The sequence below is a fragment of the Sceloporus occidentalis genome, unplaced genomic scaffold, assembly GCF_023333645.1.
Source record: "Sceloporus occidentalis isolate IW3139 unplaced genomic scaffold, rSceOcc1.0.p SCAF_2, whole genome shotgun sequence".
NCBI classification, from domain to species: Eukaryota; Metazoa; Chordata; class Lepidosauria; order Squamata; family Phrynosomatidae; genus Sceloporus; species Sceloporus occidentalis.
Genome location: NW_028316982.1, coordinates 2,063,612 through 2,087,838, shown reverse-complemented (window position 1 = coordinate 2,087,838; position 24,227 = coordinate 2,063,612). Strand labels below are relative to the sequence as shown.

Sequence of the window (24,227 nt, the reverse complement as noted above, 5' to 3'; positions counted from 1 at the left end):
TATTCCTGTACTATCTCTTTACTTATTCTGTGCTGAAATTCCCCTATTCTGTCCTCTGCTCCATTATCCTCAGGTTGAGCACCCTTTGCCTTTTCTGAGAAGACTGAGGCAAAGAAGGTGTTGAGTAATTCTGCCTTTTCTCTATCTCCTGTTAGCATTTTGCCATCTTCTCCACGCAGTGGCCCTACCGTTTCCTTCTTCTTCCTCTTGCTGCGGACATATCCAAAAAAGCCCTTTTTATTGTTCTTAACCTCTCTAGCAAGCCTGAGTTCATTCTGCGCTTTAGCTTTTCTGACTTTACCCCTACACATGCCTGCTATTTCTTTGAATTCCTTTTTCGTGTTTTCCCCCTTTTTCCATTTCTTATACATCTTCCGTTTCAAACTTAGCTCGGTTGAAAGTTCCTTAGTCATCCATCCTGGTTTCTTGAGACACCTCCCGTTTTTCTTTCTCATTGGAACTGTTTGAAATTGTGCCTTCAGTATCTCCCTTTTAAGAAACTCCCATCCATCTTGAGCTCCCTTCTCTTTTACTATTGTTGGCCATGGGATCACACCCAGTATTTCTTTAAGTTTACTAAAATCGGCTTTCCTAAAGTCTTGGATGCGTGTCTGACTCTGCCTGGCTTCTCCTTTCCATTGTATAACAAACTCCAGGAGAACATGGTCACTTCCACCTAATGATCCCACCACTTGCACCCCATTAACCAAGTCATCCTTGTTGGTTAGGATCAGATCTAGAATAGTTGAACCCCTTGTTGCCTCTTCCACCTTTTGGACCATGAAATTGTCTTCCAGGCAAGTGAGGAATTTGCTAGACCTTGAGGATTTTGCTGAGTTTGACTTCCAGCAAATATCAGGATAGTTGAAGTCGCCCATCACTACTACATCTCTCCTTTCTGAGTGTGTGGTTATCTGTTCTAAAAAGACATCATCCAATTCCTCCATCTGACTTGGGGGTCTGTAGTAGACTCCCACCATAACATCTTTGTTGTTTCCCTGCCCTTTAATTCTTATCCAGATGCTCTCCACCTGGCTTCCATGATTGATGTCCAGGATCCCTTCATTGGTGTAAATATCTCTGACATATAGTGCTATTCCTCCTCCTTTCCTGTTTGGCCTATTTCTCTTAAAAAGGTTATACCCCTCTATTTCCACATTCCAATCATGAGACTCATCCCACCAGGTTTCAGTGATGCCTATTATATCGTATTTGCTTTGTTGTGCTAGGAGTTCGAGTTCATCTTGCTTATTTCCCATGCTCTGTGCATTAGATGATTGTTTATATACTTTGTTTTTAATAATTGTTACTGGAATTGTTTGTAATTGCATTTGTATCTGTATTGTTGTATTATATACCCTGATGCAATCCCACTTTGATCCATCGGGAGAAGCAGGAAAATACAAATAAAACGTATTATTATTATTATTATTATTATTATTATTATTATTATTATTTAGGGCTTTAGGATTTGCAACACAAATATTGCCATACTACGCATTCAAGTTCTGCAGTGGTAGCTCATTGAATGCATGGAACTTTTGGGACACTGCATCAGTGTCAAATTTATTATACCATCTGTTACATTGTTCAGAGAGAGAGAGAGACTTTAATTATGGTTGTGTTTGCAATATTCAATTATAGATCACCTCACAGAACCCAGAAATAGCTGTGTGTGTGTGTGTGTGTGTGTAAGAAAGAGAGAGAAAAAGAGGAATAACCATTCCCTTTAACTAACTTCATTTGTAGGGCATCCAATTGACCCCATACTACCTATCTCAACTAAAATCTTCAAAGTGGTGTGTGCTGTGGTTTTCGGGCACCAATCTTATTTTCAAGAGGAGGAAATCGAGAAAATTTTGGAAGAATCTGAAACGGGTATAAAGTTTGCAGGCACCATCTCTCATATTGTGAGTACTCCTTCTTCTCTTTGACTGAAACAAATAGGTCTCCTGCAAAGGACAAAGTCCCATATTGGCATTCTGAAAGGTTGAAGCATGAATATCAATGTATTTTGTTGCCTCCATGGAAAAATTCATTTCTTCTGCTAACCTGCTGGATTTGTAATAGTGAGCAGGCAAAGAACATGACTTAAGAAGTAGATCTTAAATCCTGAGGAGATCTGTACAAGAGAAAACTGTTACAGTACTCTGAGAAGCTTTAAGGTCAACACCCAGCTTTTGAACTTGGCTGGAAAAATATTATCAAACATTGTATAAAACCAGTGACAATCTTTTGGTTGTTAATCCTGTTATACGCCCCTCATATCTCCTGATCTGACACAGACATCACTCCTCTGTTCTCCCACTTTTCAACCACTTTTAAAATGTCCCCATTTCTCTCTCCTCCTCCCACCTTTCCCCCCTTTGTCCTCAGTTTATATCAATTGCTGCAAACTGAGGCCTCATTCCCACTACCTTTTAGACCGGATTGTGAATGGGTTTGAACCAGTTCAAATGACCCTGGTTCACTCTTAACCAGAATTGCTGAAGCAATTCCGGGGGGGGGGGGGGGGGCATGTGCTAGACCCATTTAACCCACCTCTTTTTGACACTGATTTTTTCCCTGCTTCTTTTTCAATAAATTGAATCTGTGCAAGTGTGAACCACATGCGGATCAGAATCGATTCAACTTTCCCCTTTGGCCAGCTGGAACCAAATCATTTTGAATCAATTTATTTGTGAATGGAAACCACAAATGGATTTTTTGGAGGGGGAAATGTGCTCAAGGCAAATGTATTGGGAACCACGTTCCGCTGTCGAATCGATCCATCGATTCGGATTGCACACCGATTTATCTGTAAGCAGGAATGGGGCCTGAGTAAAGTGCACAAGTAGTTTGCATTCAGTTTAGAGGAGAGGAGGGACGGAACCTTGCCCTTCCCAGTAGGCTCAGGCAAAAGCAAGCTGATGCAACATCTAACTAGAAACATAGAATCCTAGAGTTGGAAGAGACCTCAAGGGCCATCCAGTCCAACTCCACTCTGCCATGCAGGAATACAGAATCAAAGCACCACCGGCAGATGGCCATCCAGCCTCTTTTTAAAGACCTCCAAAAAGGAGAGTCCAAAACACTCGGAGGGAATGTCTCCCACTATCAAACAGCTCTTACGTTCAGGAGGTTCCTCCTAATGTTGAGGTGTGCTTCCTCATCATTAATAACATTTTTACTATAAGAGCTGTTTGAGAGGGGATTAGACTGCCTTGGAGAGTGATGGGCTCTCTAGCCTTCATAGTCTTCAAACATCAAGGAGCAATTTTAGAATTCTCAAGAATCATTCCAGACCGGTGATTCCCAAACTTTAGTCCTCCAGGTGTTATGGACTTCAACTCCCAGAAGCCCCAGCCAACTTGTCCAACAGTCTGAAATTCTGGGAGCTGAAGTCCAAAACATCTTGAGGGCCAGGGTTTGAGAATGACTGTTCTAGACCATCACATCAACAAACTAATCCAAAGGATTCGGGTGATGTTACCAAGTCTTCTCATGAGAGTGATGGAATTGTTATTTTTTCCTTTCCTGCAGCTCTATGAATTATTTCCACGGCTGATGGACCGCCTTCCAACGCCTTTCCGGAAGATTCGTGCCATGGTAGACAAGCGGCTTTTGCATTTAAGGGAGGAGATTGCGAGGCACAAGGAATATCAGATGCAAAATGAACCCCAGGATTTCACGGATTTCTATCTGCTTCAGATGGAGAAAGCAAGTACCCACTTTTTATGCAAAAGCTTTCATGGGAAAAGTTGTCAGGAACAATTGCATTCTGTGTTATTACTGAAAAACTAACAAAAGGGCCTCCAATTGTGTTTTCTGGGCTATGGATAACAAAACCTCCTCCATATTCAAATCTGTCACCAAACTGATTATAAAGCATATAGTTGTGGGATTTTGTTCTCCTGTGAGGCTGTGATACTTTATCATGAGACAATATGACTAATGAAAAGATTGCAATGCTTCATAAAATGGAAAGCAGCAGGAAAAGTGACATGATAGCCATGTTTAAATATTGGGAAAGGTGTCATATCGAGGATGGAGCAACCTTGTTTTCTGCTGCTCTAGAGAATAGGACCTGGAGCAATGGATTCAAACTACAGGAGAACTGATTCCACCTCAACATTAGGAGGAACTTCCTGAGAGTAAGGACTGTTCGATAGCGGTGGAATCTCCTTCTTGGAGGTTTTGAAACAGAGGCTGAATGGCCATCTATCTGTCAATGGTGATGTTTTGATGGAGAGTTCCTGCATGGCAGAAGGGGGTTGGACTGGGTTCTCTTCTAACTCTATAATTCTATGATTCTCATTGGTTACATTCTCAAAAGTGATAGCAGTCTTGTTTCACCCCCTGGATAATAGTGCTTCATATTTTGCCTCGTATCTTGGCTTCCAGAACAGCTTGAAACTTACTTAGGTTTTTTTGTTTTGTTTTGTTTTGTTTTGTGGGGGGGGGATGATGCAGACTTCTTAAATGAAAACTTGCAAATAGAAAGTGTTTGAGGGAAATGGGAGAATGAGTGCCCTGTAAAGGCGATCATCACTCAGGACTGAGGGTTATTTTATTTTGTTTCTTGCAGTAAATAAATTCTTCCTAATGTTTAAGTGGGATCAATTTTCTTTTAGATTCCATTATTGCTGTTTTTGTTGTTGTTGTGTGCCTTCAAGTCATTTCTGGCTTATTGCAACCCTAAGGCAAAAGTATCACAGTGTCATGGCCAGCCAAGAACAGCTCTCGGAGGAGGAGGATGAAGATGGGCCTCCTCCAGAGTAAGAGCTAATTGAGGCTACACCAGGTGATAAACCTGCTCTGCCATGTCCCAGCTGTGATCTCCCAGCCCCAGAGGAGGAGGCCCAAACAGGTCCTAGTGCTAGTGAAATGCCTCCTGTGGTGCAACAGCCTAGTGGTGACTCTGGGGAGGAAGCTTGCCTGAATGTGCCTACTTACAAACAGAGAAGGGCTGAGAGTGCTTGCAGGCGCAGATCCAGGAGGACTGCAGAGAGGCAATTAGCAAACCAGCCTCAGGTGGCATGGGGGAGAGTTTCCCTTACTTAAGCTGTAGAGAGGCCTCAACTTAGTGCCAGAGTTTATTGCATGATCCTTTGGTGTGATTGCTGCCAGCACTGGCTCCTTGTATCTTGACCTCCTGTTGCCTTGACCTCGGAACGGACTGGAACTTTGTTATCTTCTTGCTGCTTTGACCCTGGACTGATTTGATGACTCTGACTTCTGGTATCCTGATTTTGGCTTGGGTTTTTGGACTTCTCTGACTCTTGGTATCCTGACTATGGCTTGGCTTTTGGACTGCTCTCACGTTTACTCCTTGCAAGGTCTGTGTTCTGCTTCCACTTGCTGTGCTAAGCCATTCTTATGTGTGTGTCTGTGTGTGTTGGCCCCAGTCCAGGACACACAGGTTATTTTTGACAAGATTTGTTCAGAGGCAGTTTGCTATATATGTATTCTATATATCTAATATCTATATATTCTCTAGAGCCAGTTTGAGTATTGTTCTACTTCATTAGAGAGTGAGAGTACATAGTAATAGTAACCAGGAGACCAATACACATTGAAGAAAGCACTAAGTGCTTTGGTATGTTGAGGATCTGGTCTTCCATCATTATCCCTGGTTTGATTTCTTGAGATGATAAAATGCAAGTGTTTCCTTTTCTTTCCAAACTAGCAGCATCCAAGAACAGTTATTCCCAGAGCCAAGTCTACCTCTAATGTAATCTGATAGATTCCTGGATCTTCTGGGGAACTTTCTAGCAGCCAGATCCGAAGAGTTGGATGAACTCTAAAATGACAAATCCAATAACCTCAAACATCAAAATAACCAAACAGTGATACTTTTATTGGGCCAACCAAAATGCACAATATACATGTTGTAAGCTGTTTTCTAAAAGGATAAGGCATGATGGGCAATTGACACTATTGACGCTCGCCATCTTCCCATCACTGTTGTATCCAAGAAGTCTGGGGAATAATAAATTAGCTTAACTGTGGCTGGGTTAGACCAGCCCTGGGACCTTGTCTCTACGTTTACGGAGGTGGGAGGCAAAGAACTGCAGAGGCAAATTCTTCTATTAACTATATTTTATTAAAGAGATTAATAATAATACTACTAATTAATAATTAAATAGGGAATTTCTAGCCTGGGGCAAAGTCCAGGGAGCCCATGACCAACAGTCCAAATTGTATGAGGTAGCCCTCTAGGGTGGGGACTTCCGAGGTGAGCATTGGGATGCAAATGGAGGGATTCCTACTTTAGATAGCCTGCAGGACCTGATAGACAAGAACAAATATCACACTGGAATGGTGTATTGTTCCTTGATGGGAGTCCAGATAGGAACAATACGACATGCAAACTAGGGTATTGTCCCTTGGCAGGCTTTCCTCATCTCCCTTGATAGGTGTGGGTGGGTCACATCCCCCTGGCAACTCCTAAACTGGCTCATGTGATCTCTAGCTTGAAATTCATGGCTTCCACATATAGGCTCATGGAGAGGTGAACTTTCATAGAATCATGGAATCCTAGAGTTGGAAGAGACCGCAAGGGCTATTTAGTCCAACCCCATTCTGCCATGCAGGAACTCACAATCAAAGCATCCCCATTTACAGATAGCCATCCAGCCTCTGTTTAAAGACCTCCAAGGAAGGAGACTCCACCAAAATCTCATAGGAAATGTGTTCCGCTGTCAAACAGTTCTCACTGTCAAGAAGTTCCTCCTAATGTTGAGCTGGAATCTCTTTTCCTTCAGTTTGTATCCATTGTTCCTTATTCTAGTCTCTGGGGCAGCAGAAAACAAGCTTGCTTGATATTAATTTCTTGATATTAAAAGTGAGAGCCATATAGAGTAACACTGTGCAACCTGAGCTACTCCCTGGTTTTCTAGGAAGCTCTGGGTGATGAAGCAAGCCAAAAACATGGCTTAATCATTAAATAATTCAAAATAACATGTCAAATAATTAGGCTGACCCTTCACAAAGGAGGAGAATTAGTTTTGGATTTGCTATGTAATTAGTGTTAGGGGGGAAACCATCGATTCTTTTCTCAACAACAGAGCAAGAATGACCCTGACTCTACTTATAATGAGGATAATCTGGTGCAGTGTATCCTGGACTTCCTTGTCGCAGGGACAGAAACCTCTTCCACCACTCTACAATGGGCCCTGCTCCTCATGGGAGTTCATCCAGAGATCCAAGGTGAGGGATGCCTGTATAAATGGAGCAAGGGGCTTTCTTGACTCAAATGCTTGTGGGTCTATTGGTTGGCTGACTTGGCGAGTGCATTGAAAGATTTCTGGATTAAATATTTGTTCATAACTAGAGAGTAGTGAAAATGAAAAAAACCAAAGATTAAAAAACAGGGCCCCTTAGGACCTTCCCATTCCTATAGCGCTGTGATTCTATGGGACAAAACAACTGAGTTTTGCCCTTGCAGTTATCCCCCCGCTCCAGCCAATGTAGCATATTCATGGGGAAATGCTATTTTTGGCAAACCCCCCTTTTCGTAGCCACATTGATATGCCATGTGCTGCTTTTCAGCATGTTGGAAGTTTGGGCAATGAAGATTGCATCACAATTAACATCTATGGTTACTGTGCAGATTCCAAGGGGGTGTTCCCACTCGCTTATACACCGGTTTACAAATCGAATCCAAGGGGTATCGTTCCCACTCAATCACAAATTAACTCTAGAACAGTTCTAGGTTACCCTGCAATCGTTCCCACTGTGATTCGAATCTGATTCAAATCGTAACATTTAATCCGGATCAGAAGCCTATAACCCGGCACAAAAAATTAGTAGATTTCGCTGTATTTAAATGGGAACGTTTCGGCGTCTGATTCGGGTTCCACAGGATGGGAGGAGCAGCGCTCAAGGGGCTGGCCTGGGGGTGTCACCCTCTTTGGTTTCTTTCTGCATTGCCGGTGCCATTTTCTTCCATTCGCATAATAGCCTTTCCTCTGATGGATTGCAACCTCCCCTCTGCTCCTCATTCATAGACCGATGTGTGAGGAGAGCCACTGAACACCTTTTTAACTATTCTTTTTTTCTTTTTCACTTCTGCCTGAGCACCAGATGGGCTTTTTGGAGGACAGCCCAGAGATCAATGGGGCAGGCAAAGCAAATTTGGGGAACCGAGGCTCTTTCCAGAGGAACTATGGGATGGGTTTTGCAGGACATATCCCCACTTCATGGCTCTCCAGACAGCCCTGGGAGCAATCTTCCCCAAAGATTCTCTCCCCGATGAAGCCTTCTGCCTTCTCCTCCTTGATCTGGTTTGGCGAAAACATAGGCACACACACTATATAGGTAGGTAGGTAGGTGTGTGTGTGTGTGTGTATTTATACACACACATGTTTATATATGAATGCTCTCACACATGCATATATATATTATGGGAATTATGGGAACTGTTGTGTTTGTGAGACATTTATCCTCCTCTGCCAGAGAGTGCTGATGCCATAATAAACTACAATGCCCAGGATTCCCTAGCACTGAGTTATGGCAGTTAATATGGGGAGACACAGAAGAGGACGAATAAGCGCCTCCTGATTGGCTCTTTTTAAAAAAAACCCGCGAAATTTATAACCAATTAAAAACAGCCAGGTAGTGGGAACGCAGGTACAGGCGACATCGGTGTATGTTACTCCGAATTAATGTGATGTCATGATGATGTCGCTTAGATTGACAGCCGAAACAAGTGAATGTGAACGGAAAAGTAACAAAACCGGTTTAAATATACACCGATTCATCCTTGAATGGGAACGAAACAGGGTCAATTACAGTGAATTAAAATAAAACGTTACGTAAATGGGAATGATACAAATAAAGCGATTTGAAAAGCGGGATAACACTCGCTTTATTTTGAGTCGCTTTAAAACAAACCGCTGTATTAAAAATCGTTTCAAATCGCAAGTGGGAACACCCCCCAAGTCTCTTCCAACTATGCAATGACCAAAACCAATGACTCCCTCAAAAAGCTTCCTTTTATGCAGTGCAACCACTACCATCTCAACATGGGCATTTCCATGCAGCAGATGCCTGTCGCAGCACATCCAACTACAGGAGAAGAACTGGCCATGTTCCTGCTCATCCTTAAGACACAGCTCAGTGTGGACCTTTGGTCACTGCATAGTTGGCAGAGATGTCAGACTTGCACAATGACTGTAAAAGTGAATGGTGATGTCAAGGTGTCAGATCTGATAATGTGCCAGCCATGTTTTATTTCATTTTCTTGTCTAGCTCTGGAGGTCCAGGTAAGACACACTTGATTCTTCATGCACTCATTTTGACATGGAGCATTGCCATATTGCACCGCACACTAGAATTCTCATTGTGTTGAGAAAATATCTGCACAAAACAATTTCATTCACCCTAGTGCATAAAGGGTAATTTACCTACTCAGAATTGTTCATGTGAAATTAATGTCCTTCGGTTGTCTAATTTTGAAGGTAGAAGCCAAACCCCAAATAAAGCCCCCTGTTCTGCTGTTCTCCTCAGATAAAGTCTACAAGGAGATGGAGAATGTTTTGGGGATGTCTCAATCCATCTGCTATCAAGATCGGAAGAAAATGCCCTACACCAATGCTGTGATTCATGAGATCATGCGTTTAAAATATGTCTTTCCCATTGGGATCCTTAGACGAAGTGTTAAAGATGTGACCATGCATGGGTATACCATTCCCAAGGTAAAGTTATAGAGCTGCACCTCTGTGTCCCAAGAGCAATTAGAACTAAAGCATAGCACTGAAGTAATTTATCCACACTAGGCCTTCCCACATAATACAGAATCTTAAGGGTGAAAAGGTACTCTGCACACACCTCAAAGGCATCTGAATTTCAAGAGACCCTAGTCTGCACAGTCCAGTTTTGTAGTGACCTGGGATACGAATGTGGCCCCCGAGATTTAAAATGTAAACCACTTCATAAAGACATGTAATTTCTTTTTTACAAATTAGTTCCCTTTAATGTAAACCAACGACAAGGGTGTCTTGATACATCAAGTGACTGGCCAGTATCCAGTGCTGTGGAACCAGCTACACCGACACAAGTGGTAATGGCCAAATGAAAAGGCAACCGGTGCGAGGGTTATGAAGGAGTTGAGGCTGAAGGAGATAGGATGAATGCACAAATAGGGGATGGATGACACTTGGCCTGAAAACAGGGTTTGTGAAGGATCTAGGGGTCTTAACAGGCCACAAGCTAAGCATGAGTCAACAGTACAATGCAGCAGCACAAAAAGCCAATGCAATTCTGGGCTTCAGCAACAGTGTCCAAATTGATGGAAGCAGTGCCACTCTATTCTTCTTAGGTCGGACCTCACCTGGACTACTGCATCCATTCCTGGGCACCACAGTTTGTTTTTTTAAATAAATTTTATTAAGACACATCAAATACAAGACATATGCAAAGTTACAAGCAAACAAATATAGACTTTACTTACATACTGTCAAAGTTAACTATTAACTAGAACATCCCCCCCCTCTCACCCCCCTATTGTAATAGTTGTTTCTTCCTGGGTTTCCCTCTATTTTCTCCATTCTTCTTGACTTCACTAATATTCTCCTTCTTAACACCCTTCCTATCTACTCAGTTCTTGGGCACCACAGTTCATGAAGGATATTGACAAGATGGGGCACGTCCAGAGGAAGACAAGCAAGGTAATCAAGTGTCTGGAAAATATCTTTAGGAGGAACAACTTAGCAATAGCACTTCTATACCACTTTATAGTGCTAAGCACAATCTGTAAACCAATTGCCCTCAACAAGCTGGGCATTCATTTTACCAACCTACAAAAGGATGGAAGGCTGAGGGAACCTTGAAGCTCTGTGGGATCAAACTCACAATGTTATGGCTGCAGTACCAGCATTTAATCACTGCGCCACCAGCACTGCATTTAGAAGATCATTAAGCAGAGGTCAGATGGGCATCTTTCAGGAGTGCTGTAGTTGTGTGTTTCTGCAAGACAGGAGGTTAGATTGAGTGCCAGCAATATGTTGATGAGACTCAGCTCCACTTCTCCTTGCCATTGGAGTTGGCTGAGATTGTGCAGGGGCTCTGGATTAGAAACTGGATATTGTAGATAGGGCTAGATGGAGACTTATGAACTAAAGCGGAATCCTAATTAAGACAGAGGCTCTGTGGATCAGCATCCCCAGATCTGGATTTCAGAGGTGCTGAGCAGACAGAGGGAAAAAGCTAGATTCCCTCTGGAGTTTCCTGATTCGGAGGCGACCACCCACTGTCTGCACAGCCCACTCCCAGAACAGGCTGAACACCCGTGGGCAGTTCTCTCCACATCTCCCAATGTGATAGTGGAGCCATCAAGCTGTGCCCCTACATTATTGTTTCACCTACCCAAATGCATGCTGACCATTGCACAAACATGCTACTGGTGACTGTCTCGTCCTGCCTAGCTGCCAGCCCATTGGACAATGCATGACTGGCCACTCACTCGCATGATCACATGACCGTCCATCAGCAGAAATGACACATCACTATGGCCACTGACAGATTAGCACAGCCTGATAATTAAGCCCTGTCACCCAGTGTAGCCAGCAATGGCACTTTGGCTGCAACCTGCAGATGTGGCTACTTGGGCACAGAAAATGTACCAACGCCCACAACATGTGCTGTTAACAGCCACCGCCAACTACACCAGCAGATGCAGACACTGACGTAGGACAGCCAATGCAACACCATAAGACAGCTGTCATCCAGGCCACCACAGCCATCCTAGCAGTCACAGCCACCATCATGCTTCTACTACCCAGATGCCTACATCGCTGGTGGATAAATCCAACCAGCAAGCACTGGTGGGAGCAGTTCGTCTCAGACATCTGGAAGGACAAACAATGGCAGCACCATTTCTGAATTCCCTGCACACTCTTCCACAGGATAGTGGCAGAGATCCATGTGGAGGTGGAGAAGGACGACACCATCATGAGGAAAGCCATTCCAGTGAAGAAGAGGGTCGCAATTGCCATCTGGATGCTCACCCACTGCAGCAGCTATCACGAAACTGCCCAGCAGTTTGGGATAAGTGGCACCATCATGGGAGAGGTGTTTACAGAGGTCCTCCTAGCCATGGAAAAGCACCTACTGTCATGCATCATGAACCTGGATAATGCCTGTGAGGTAGACAGTGGCATGTGACACCATCCTTTGCAATATGCTTATATTATGCCTGACCACCACTGGAATACATCTGCTGTCATGGGCCCACAGTCCCAGGCTTCCTTACATGGTGCATCAGGTGTGGCCAATAGCACATGCACCACACTTGTCTCCATCTCCTCCTCTGTCCTGCCTCCCCTGTCACCTGCAGATCATGCATGGCTTCTGTCTGGTTATGCTGTTAGTGTGGCCAGGAGACCAGTTCATCAGCCAGAAGGGCGGCTACTCCATCCTACTGCAGAGGACCTGTGACAGCATCCTTCCTGCCATGATAATTTGGCCATTTGGGCTAACTCAGAAACCTTAACAATCCATTCTCTGCCATCGGTGCTTCAGTTCATTTCCAAGTTGGAGCAAACACTATTCTGGCTGCTGTTGTCATATGATGAATAGGTCATCATATTTACTCTCTACCTCTTTGTCCATAATACCCAAATATTTCTGGTAACATTACCAAATCTACCTTTAAAATGTTTTGGATTAACATTTAAATCTTGGACTGCTAACTTTTTGCCTTCTTGCAAGTCCACCAAATATGAAAAAAGAGCCCTTCTTATTTTGACATCCTCATCCTTGATTTGAAACATTCTGAGACATTTCTGACAACCTGTTTAAGAGTAAATAATATGTACATACAGGTTTTCTTTTAAATCACAACATGAAGTAAATGTTATGTATTTAGACAACACTTTCCCCATACATCCATATGGATATTATTCCCCTATATTTTGTGCTCAACTTATCTTTTATAGGCTCATCTTCTGTCTTGGATTTCTAAATCCGTTTATACATTTCTTAAATTGCATGTTCATAATCTTGATGCAACTCTATGTAGAACTCGCTTTTTCCATTCTCTGTGGCTGCATTTCTCTTATCTTGATTAAATCTGTAATGATGTTGTGTATAAGCAAACTAAGGAAGATCTTTGCCTTCCTTTTTGTCTTTCTTAAAAGAAAGGCTTCTTGTGGTAAAGTACCTAATATTACCTCAGGAAAAAAATCTGTTTAAACTTACACTCATTTATAGAGTCTCTTTTTATGCTGACACCTCTTTCTAGACACTTAAACTCATAGGAGAGCCTTTCTGATACAATGAATTTTAAATTAAGCATGTACCTTGACTTTATCATACCAAAATTAACCATGCCAACCAAATCTTAAATTATAGCCTTCAAGTTCCAGAAGTCCCACATCTCCAAGCAATAGCCATTCCTTTAGATGTACAAAACAAAAGGCCTCAGAATACAGTTTGAGGTTAGGGACACCCAAATCTCTCCTTTCCTTAGCTTTATATAGTGTTTTAATTTTTATTCTGGGTTCCTCTGTCTGCCAGACAATTCCAGAAATCTCCTTCTGTCATTTTTATAAAATGAAACATTTTGGGGGGGGGGGGGGGATATTAGTGCAATTTTAGCCAAAGGGGATGGATTTAGCTTTCCCCATTTTTCTAAATCTCTTTTAATTTCTTCCCAGCTTTTTCATAATAATAATGAAATAATAAATTCAAATGCTGCACGATTGTAACTCCCAAATATTTAATCCCTTTTTTCCACCTTAAAATCTGAAAGAGCAGTTAGTTCATTGTCCTCTTCTCAAGTCATATTTTTAGTTAGCAATTTTGTTTTGTCACAATTCACTTTAAACCCAGAGTATGTCTCAAATGTTTTGTTTTTCCCCAGAAGAGTCTTTGTCCAATCCAATGGGTTTTGTATCATTATCCCAAAATCCTCCACATAAACTCTCAGCTTGCACAGTTCCTTTTTTACTCTCACCCCACAGACACTGTTGTCTTTTCTGATATCTTTCAGTAGGGTTTCCAATGCCAAAATAAATAGTAAAAGTGAGGGGAGACATCCCTGTCTAGTCCCCTTTTGTGTTGCCATTTACTAAAAATTGGAACTTTTGAACTGAGTAGATTGCCTTTATCGCCTAAATAATATTTTCACCAGAGTCCATTCTCTCCAGTTCTTGAAAGAAGTAATTCCATGAAATGCTTTCTCTGCCCACGACAGCTTTTTTTAATCACGTGATGTTCCAAAAATGCAATAATGCTAAGAACAATTCTTAGATTATTCCTCAATTATCTTTTTAGCAAAAAGCCTTTCTGATCTTCATGGATATTCTGAGAAATGTTTTCTCAATATGCTTGATATTATGGTAGTAAATATATTATAGTCATAATTTAGCATTGAGCTATGTCAAGTCTTTGTTAATGTCTCCTTCGAATGTCATTCTATCCGACTCTTCTTTCCCTTACAGCTCTGTGTTGCTGTCATTTATCGCCCCCCTGGTTCTGCCAACCAATTTTTGTGTGATTTTGAGTCTTGGCTCACATTTTTAGTTTCAGATTCTGTTCCCTCTCTGATTCTTGGTGAGTTCAACATCCATATTGATGATCCTACAAATTCTTCAACCTCTTGCTTCAATTCCCTCTTAGCTTCCTTCGATCTTCTACTTCACTCCAACTCTTCAACTCACTCTCTCAGTCACTGTCTTGAACCCGGTTCTTAGAATCATAGAATCATAGAGTTGGAAGAGACCGCAAGGGCTATCCAGTCCAACCCCCTTCTGCCATGCAGGAAATCCAAATCAAAGCATCCCCATTGACAGATGACCATCCAGCCTCCGTTTGAAGACCTACACTCCGAGGCAGTTTGTTCCACTGTCGAATAGCCCTTACTGTCAGGAAGTTCTTCCTAATGTTGAGGTGGAATCTCTTTTCCTGTTGATTGCATCCATTGTTCCGGGTCCTGTTCTCTGGAGCAGCAGAAAACAAGCTTGCTCCCTCATCAATGTGACATCCTTTCAAATATTTAAACAGGGCTATCATATCACCTCTTAACCTTCTCTTCTCCAGGCTAAACATCCCCAGCTCCCTGAGTTGTTCCTCATAGGGCAAGGTTTCCAGACCTTTCACCATTCTAGTCGCACTCCTTTGGACACGCTCCAGTTTCTCAATGTCCTTTTTGAATTGTGGCGCCCAGAACTGGACACAATATTCCAGGTGGGGCCTGACCAGAGCAGAATACAGTGGCACTATTACTTCTCTTGATCTAGACACTATACTTTTATTGATGCAGCATAAAATTGCATTGGCCTTGTTAGCTGCCACATCACACTGTTGACTCATGTTCAACTTGTGGTCTACTTGGACTCCTAGATCCCTTTCACATGCTGTCTCCTTAAGCCAGGTGTCACCCATCCTATATCTGTGCATTTCATTTTTTCGCCCTAAGTGCAGTACATTACATTTCTCCCTGTTGAAGTTCATTTTCTTAGCTGTGGCCCAGCTTTCTAGTCTATTCAGGTCAGTTTGAGTTTTGATCCTGTCCTCTGGAGTATTAGCTGTTCCTCCTAATTTGGTGTCATCTGCAAATTTGATAAATATTCCCCCAATTTTGTCCTCCAAGTCATTGATAAAGATGTTGAACAGTACTGGGCCCAGGACAGAGCCCTGTGGGACCCCACTGGTCACTTCTCTCCAGGATGAAAAGGTGCCATTGTTGAGCACCCTTTGGGTTCGTCCGGTCAACCAATTACAAATCCACGTAACAGTTGCCTTGTCTAGCCCACATTTTACAAGCTTGTTTGCAAGAATGTCATGGGGAACCCTGTCAAAGGCCTTACTGAAATCAAGATATACTATATCCACAGCATTCCCTTCATCTAACAAGATAGTAATTTTATCAAAGAAAGAGATCAGATTTGTCTGGCATGATTTGTTTCTCTGAAACCCATGTTGACTTTTTGTTGCTAAGTGAGTCATCTCTGACTACTTGGCATCTGACTTTCCTCTTTCCAATCATCATTTATTCTCTTTTACTCTCACCTATATCCCATCCCCTCGTCATACTGCCGTCCACCAATTCCGTAACCTCCAATCTGTTAACTCTAATCTTCTCACTCAGTCCTTGGATTCATCTCTCGCTTCTCTTAATCTTGGGGACTCTGCAGATTCAGCTATGCCCTTGCTCAATTCCACTCTTTCCTCAACTCTTGACAGCTTTGCCCCTGTATCCACGCACGTGTCCTCCTCTTCTTTTATGACTAGGCCTCAGCCCTGGATCATTCACATCGTTAGGTTCCTCTGGTCCTGCTCTCGAGCGGCTGAACGTCTCTGGAGAAAGTCCAGGGAGTGGGCTGACCTTATCCGTTACAAGTTCATTCTCTCTTCCTTTTCACGCACCTTAGGTATGGCAAAACAGAATTATTATAAACTATTGATCGGCGCCAACAAGAGGTGCCCGCAGCGTTTGTTCTCTTGTTTCAACACACTACTAAAACCTTCTGCTCCCCCGTTTCTTCATTACTTTCTCCCTCCAATTTTGCCAATTATTTCATTACAAAGATCACTACTATTCGGTCAGAGTTGACTCTTTCTGATTTGGTTCCCACCATTAATCTCCTGACTCCTCCTACTAACAAGTTCTCTGTGTTCTCTCCCGTTTCTCTAGACGAACTTTCTACGCTGCTGAACTCTTCCAAACCCACCACCTGTTCTCTTGACCCAATCCCTTCTCGTCTTCTAATCTCCATTGCTCCTTCTTTTTTGTCCTTCCTCCTCTACATCTTTAACCTCTCTCTTTCTTCTGGCTCCTTCCCCTCAGACTTTAAACACGCTCTAGTTTCCCCTATTCTGAAAAAACCTTCTCTCGACCCTTCTTCTTTGTCTAGCTATCGCCCGATTTCTCTCCTTCCTTTTCTTTCTAAGGTTCTGGAACAAGTCGTCTACTCTCGCTGTCTTGAGTTTCTCAAAACCAATGCCATTTTGGAACCTTTCCAGTCTGGTTTCCGCCCACGGCACTCCACAGAGACAGCCCTCACCAAGATCTCGAATGAACTCCTGCGGGCCAAGGGGAATGGCCTTTACTCCATCCTTGTCCTCCTCGACCTGTCTGTGGCCTTCGGCACCGTGGACCACTGTCTTTTAGTTGACTTACCTTCTGACCTTGGCTTCTCGGGCTCCGTTCTCGATTGGTTTAATTCTTACCTGTCAGATAGATCTTTTGCAGTGGTCTCGGGTAGCCAGACTTTGTCCTCTGTTTCCCTATCTGTTGGAGTTCCTCAGGGTTCTGTTTTGGGTCCCCTCTTGTTCTCTCTATACACACTGTCTCTGGGTAAACTTATCAGCTCTTTCGGTTTCTCTTAGCATCTGTACGCTGATGATACCCAGCTCTATCTTTCTACCCCTGACCTTTCGCCAGGGCTTGAGCAGCAAGTTTCATCTTGTCTGACAGCTGTCTCCCACTGGATGCGCCATCGGCGCTTGAAGCTCAACATGTCCAAGACGGAGCTTCTTGTTTTCCCTCCTATTCCCTTCAATATTCCTTTTCTATCTCTGTCAACAACATCTCCATTCAGCCGGTCCAGAAAGCCCACAGTCTTGGTTTCATTTTCGACTCCTCTCTGTCATTTATCCCTCAGATCCAGGCCACAGCCAAGGTCTTTAGATATTTCCTCTATAATATTTCCAAAATCTGTCCATATCTCTCTGCTTCTACTGCAAAGACTTTGGTCCATGCCCTAGTGATCTCTCAACTTGACTACTGCAACCTTCTCTTGGCAGGGCTTCCTCTCTCTCACCTCCACCCATTGATTTCTGTTCAGCACTCAGCTGCTCGTATTATCTCACTCACTTGCCAATATGACCATGTCTCTCCCCTGTTGTCATCCCTTCACTGGCTCCCCTTTCCCTCCCCATTCGGTACAAGCTTCTCCTGCTCACCTTTAAAGCCCTGCATGCGCTGGCCCCTCCCTATCTCTCTGAACTCTTTTCTCCCTACATTCCCACTCGTTCCCTCTTCTCTGGTAGCCAAGGTCTTCTGTCCCAGCCCAGGATTTCCTCTGCCCCGTCCCGGATTCGTCCCTTCTCGCTTGCTGCCCCTCACTCCTGGAACCTCCTCCCCTTACAAGTACGACTCAACACGTCTCTAACCAGCTTCAAAGCTGAGTTAAAGACCACATTGTTTAGGGAAGTGTTCCCAGGGAGTCTGTGATTGTGTCCTGGTTGATTTGATGCTTGACTCAATATTGGATATTTGCTATTTTAACTTGTTTTCTTATGATGTTTTTAATTTGTTGTTTTAACTTTTAGATTGTGCGCCATAGGCAGGCTTTTTATATATCCTTGATTTTAATTGGTTTTGTACAGCGCCATGTAGATTTACTGTGCTTTATAAATAAAGCTAATAATAATAATAATATTTAGTACTGAGCTATGTCTATAAGTCTTTGTTAATGTCTCATGTAATGTATTTTCTGTATGAATCACTGTAATATGAGCATTGCTGCAAGAATCTGACATCTGCCCTTTTCCTAATCGCTCATCACACACTACTTTTAATGCTTGATGTAGCTCATCTTCAAATTTCTTATTTGTTTGTTTGTTTATCTACTTATATCCTGTTTTCCAAACACAGTTGGGACACAAAGTGGATTACAATTTAAAAAAAAAACCCAGTACAATTTAAAACATACAAATGTGGACATTAAAATAGAATTAAACTAGTATGGTATTAAAATATATCACTCATTAAAGGAATAAAATGCAATTTAAAAGATAAGAGTGCATTAAACCGGTCATATTAAAACAGTTAAAAATGCTAAAACCATTAAAACAACAAAAATAAAACTATATACAGACCCTTAAAACCTCCAAATCCAGAACCACATCATATGCTGCAGATCGTCCATCTGGGCCTGGCACTTTCCTGGATTTAGTCTTTTTAATTGCTTTGGCAAGTTCCATAGCTAGCAATAGTAGCTTCATTTACATACCGCTTCATACCACCTAAGCAGTCTCTAAGCAGTTTATAACTGTAAGCTAATTAATTAATTAATTAATTAATTGACTGTAATGTAGCTGTCATTCTGAACCCTCTGTCTTTCCTTTCAGGGGACCTTTGTTGTTCCAGATCTGACCTCAGTACTTCTTGATCCCAAGCAATGGGAGACACCAAGAGACTTCAACCCACAACACTTTTTGGACAAAGATGGACAATTTGTGGCTAGAGAAGAGTTTCTAGCATTTGGAGCAGGTAAATGGAAAAAATCATTGGTAGTCAGGTTTAATTCAAGATTCAGTTCTAGAAGACTGATGGTCAAAAAGAGATTAAGGTCATGACTGGCTCTTTGTGGTCTCTAAGGGGTTAAATTAGACTGAGCCTAAGATTTTCTGGAGAGAGGGAATTTTAAAAAATTGAGAAAGACCTGGGCTGCATCCTCATTGTAGAAATAATGCAGTTTGATACCACTTAAATGGTCATGGCTCCATCCTAGGATTTATAGTTTTGTGAGGCACCAGCACTCTTTGGCAGAGAAGGCTAAAGACCTCGTGAAACTTACAAATCCCAGGATTCCATAGGATGGAGCTATACCACTTTAAATGGTGTCAAACTGCATAAATTAACATCAACTGTTCCTCTCTGCAAATTTCTTCTCTTAGGTTGGCATGGGTTTTCCATAATATTACAGATAGTAGTAAAAGGAAAACGGGTTTACTATTTGTACTGTAAAGAAACATTTATGTCCTTTTCAGGACTCCTACATGGAATATGACCTTCCTTTTGTAGGAATGGTCAGCTCCTGGTGACCCATGAAACAAAGCCAAGCCTCGGAAGAGAGTATTTTCACCTAGTTTTTAAAAGCTTTTATAAATAAAGAATTTGATTTAGTTATTGTAAATACTCAACTGTAAGTCACCCTCATGTATAGGTCAAGGGTAAGGTTTGTGGCCAAAATTAGGGATTTTCGTATGACTTGTGGATAAGTCAAGGGTAAAACTTAGGGGCATGTAACAAAAGATGTAAAGGATGAAGCAAAGGAAAACAATGCCAAAGGACTTATAAAATTCTAGCAGGCGTAACTGTTTGCGCTCACCCTAAAGGCTGGATGGATAAGAGAATAAAGGTGCAGAGGGGGGGGAGATCACTGCCTCCATGACATACTACGCTCTTGGTTTTAACCAGGGGATAGTTCCTGGATGGATGGATGGATGGATGGATAGATAGATAGATAGATAGATAGATAGATAGATAGATAGATAGATAGACAGCAATAGAAAGTACAGCCCTATATAGACTGACACTTTGGGCCAGCATGGGGGCAAAGTCGTTGTGTCCGGATGTCACTGCTCCACATGGCACACGGCATCATGGCACACCTGCAGCGCTGCATCCATACAACGCAGCCCCAAAGGAGTGCCATATAGCCCCGTCACCACGGCTATGACACCCTTTCCAGGGCACAAAAAGGACTCATTTTAGCGACCTATGGAAGGATGCCAGGCAGAGTCGACCCTGAGACACTGGGTAGTATTGAACTCACAACCTTGTGGTTTGTGAGTGAGTGGCTGCAGGACAGGCATTTAACCACTGTGCCACCAGGGCTCCATGACAGATAGATAGATAGTTGGGAGATTTCCACACCAGCACTTACTGTGTAAAAAGCTAGTAAAACTACAGGGAAACATGCATGTATGAACACCAGATGCGCTTCTGAAACGTCAGGAAATCGTCTCCTCACCTCTAGCATCCTTGAATCATTCCCAGAGCAGCACTTTCCTATGAACTGAAACTTTCAATTCATAGGAAATTGTTGTTCCACGAATGATTCAAGGACGCTAGAGGCGAGGGGACGATTCCCTGACATTTCAGAAGTGCATAAGGCTGTCATACACATGCGCTTCACTGACATTTTACTGGCATTTTACCAGCACTTACCCCACAATAAGAACTGGTATGAAAATCTTCATAGATACATAGATAATATATTAACACTCACATATTAGTAACCATATAAATAATATTATACAAGCCCAAAACACTACAACCCACAACATTCCCCTATATACATATATCTCCCTCTCAAAAGGAGGGAGGGTTCCTTGTTTAAACAAAAGTTAAAGTATAGTTCTTACATTGACCCACGGATAAGTCTACTCAAGAGTTTGGGTCAATTCTTTTACTAAAATTTCTAGACTTATAGGTGAGTATATATTTATTTGTTTGTATTTATTTTATAAATAGTAAAATCAACATATATGGCCAAATGTTTCAGTTACTATTTCAGATACATTAAAAAACATCGTACAAATCAGATCCAAAAAAACTGTGCCAGAATCCTATATCACTATGTACACTACGTACAGTGGTACCCCGGGATACGAAAGCACCGCCTTACGAAATTCCCGGGTTACGAAAAAAAATAATTTAAAAAAACTGTTCCGCGTTACGAAAGTTTTTTCAGGTTACGAAAAAACTTTTGGTGCTTTTCGGCGCTATTTCGCACCAAAAAGCGGCTTTCGCTATTAGCGCCTATGGCAATTCGGCTTGCGAAAGTCTTCCGGGTTACGAAAAGGGCAGCGGAACGAATTAATTTCGTAACCCGGGGGACCACTGTAAATTTATGTATACTTAGCTACATAGCAGAGACACTAAGAAATCCTGGTAATGAATTGCGAAGGAAACTGGCAAGAGTGCCCAAGGCACATTGGTGCCCAATGCAGGTCAAGACCAATATGATGCACATTGGTCCCGTTCTGCAATGGTCACATTGCTGGCTCAGCTCCATAGTAATGCAAGAGTAGCATCTACAGAACTACCCAGTTCTAATTCCCAAAGATGTAACTTCATTTACAAAGATGCAACTCCCCAACAGGATTCTGACCTTGAGTTTTTGAAGTTAGTCTACGAGTTTCTTATGTCTTTATATCTTCATGCTCCATGCTTGAGTGTGTAAATGGTGGTGATGAGAAATCTATATTGCAATTGACAAAGTCAACAAAAATATGTTGTGCAAATCTATAGTGCTATATAAATAAAGCAAATAATAATAATAATAATAATAATAATAATAATAATAATATAAAATCCTGTGTCAGCCTGTTCACTTCAGATGTTTGAGATGATGGATTTAATGGTCTCCTTCAGGTAGAAGTCCCAAATCCTTGTTGACTAGCTATCAATTAATAGTTTTTAAATATTTTTCCATTTCTGGAGCATTTCAATTCTGTTCTCAGGGTCAGAACCAGGGATGCAGCTATGGGAAAAGGGGGAAAGAATGTGGCCACTGCCTCTCAAGCAAGAATTCTGCCCACCACCCATATGCGATATTTCTTCAATCCCCAAATTAAAAACGATTAGTTTTTCACCTGAGAGAACACCTCTGTATCAATCTCCATCTCAACTCTATGGTCCCCATTCACAGAAGTTATAGTTTTTCATGGGGTTTTCTGGCTATGAGGCCATGTTCTGGAAGAGTTTATTCCTGGTGTTTTGCCAGCATCTGCAGTTGGCATCTTCCTCTCAACCCAGGGTCACACAGTATATATAACCCGCTCTCTTCCATGCCAGCATTCTCTGAAGATGCCAAAGCCACAGATGCTAGCAAAAAGTCAGGAATAAACTCTTCCAGAACACGGCCACATAGCCGCAAATGTAGGGCATTGATCCAAAGGAGGGCAACTAAAATGGTGAATGGTCTGGAAACCATGAAGCCCTATGAGGAGAAACTTAGGGAGCTGGGGATATTTAGCCTGTAGAAGAGAAGGTTAAGAGGTGATATGATGGCCCTGTTTAAATATTTAAAGGGATGTCATACTGAGGAGGGAGCAAGCTTGTTTTCTGATGCTCCAGAGAACAGGACACAATGGGGGAATGGATGCAATGGATGAAATTCCAGCTCAGCATTAGGAAGAACTTCCTGAGAGTAAGGGCTGTCCGACAGTGGAACACACTCCTTCCTTGGATATTTTGGTGTAGTCTCCCTCCTTAGAGGTCTATAAGCAGAGGCTGGATGGCCGTCTCTCGCAGGGGATGCTTTGATTGAGAGTTCCTGCATGGCAGAATGGGGGTGGACTTGATGGCCCTTGAGGTCTCTTCCAGCTCTAGGATTATATGATTCTATGGCTGAATTCTGTATTCTAATTTCCTTGATCAGTTTGCTCACCCTTTTTCTCTGGATGCCTAAACTCTATTTATAGATGCTGAAGTAAGGTTTGAAGATACTGCAATGCTGTTGCTCAAAACGGAGGCACTAAAGAAGGGGTTTTTCTTCCCCACTTTGTAGGTCCTCGCGTCTGCCTGGGGGAGCAGTTGGCCAGGATGGAGATCTTCCTTTTTTTCACGCACCTCCTGAGATCATTCCGGTTTTATTTCCCAGAAGGAACAGACCAGATCAACCAGGATCCTTTGGTAGGGTTCCTATTACACCCTGAAGCTTATAAAATATGTGCTGTTTCCCGCTAAAATTCATCCTGAAATAATAAAGTGCCTTATTTGTTGCTGTAAATTCATCTGTCGTTCTTTTTCTTTTAATGTTTGGGGGGGGAGGGGGTCATAGTGTGAGACCTGAATCCTGGACAATCAACCAGTCAGCTTGATTGATGAATCAACAGCACTTTATTGATAGATCCAGAATCAGCAGTTCTACATCACTCAGCTTCCTTGCTGAGACTGACCCCTCCCAACCAAACCAACAGCTAAATCCCCTTAGTTAGACTACTCTTCCCATTAGCCAAAAGCCCGCGCAGAAAACCCCACCTCTTTCTCACTGGTTCTCATCCTCCATCACTCCCCCCTCGGCGTCTATCCCCCTTAGCTGAAAGCTGCATACCAAGCCTCTGAGAGCAAGGCCTTCAAGGACACTAAATAAGCACCACCTGGCTCTACTGAACACCACTAGCCAAAGCATATCCCAACCCCCATTATCCACACCAATAATATATCTGATAGAATACATCAGGATTCTAACAGGGGGGTTGATGGATACGCAAGTGTGTGCTGTGTGCCTTCCAGATGTTTCTGACATTTGTTAGCTTCCTTTGCGTCAATATCGACTCATGGCAACCCTATGGATGAGACACCTCCAAGACCCCCTGTCCTCTACAACTCTGACCAAGTACAGTCCATACATCTAGCATGCCACATCATGCAGCCTTCCTCTCTTTCTACTTTGGTCAGGCCCCACCTGGAATAATCTTGTGTCCAGTTCTGGGCCCCACAATTCAAAAGGACATTGAGAAACTGGAGCCATGTGTCCAAAGGAGGGTGAATAAAATGG

The 24,227-nt window shown here is 42.5% G+C and overlaps 1 pseudogene; it reads left to right on the top strand.

Annotated features, from left to right (window-relative positions):
• LOC149317861 (cytochrome P450 2J5-like) overlaps window positions 1–23,425 on the top strand; it is a 44,595-nt pseudogene extending 21,170 nt beyond the window's left edge.
• Window positions 23,426–24,227: the final 802 nt, after the last annotated feature.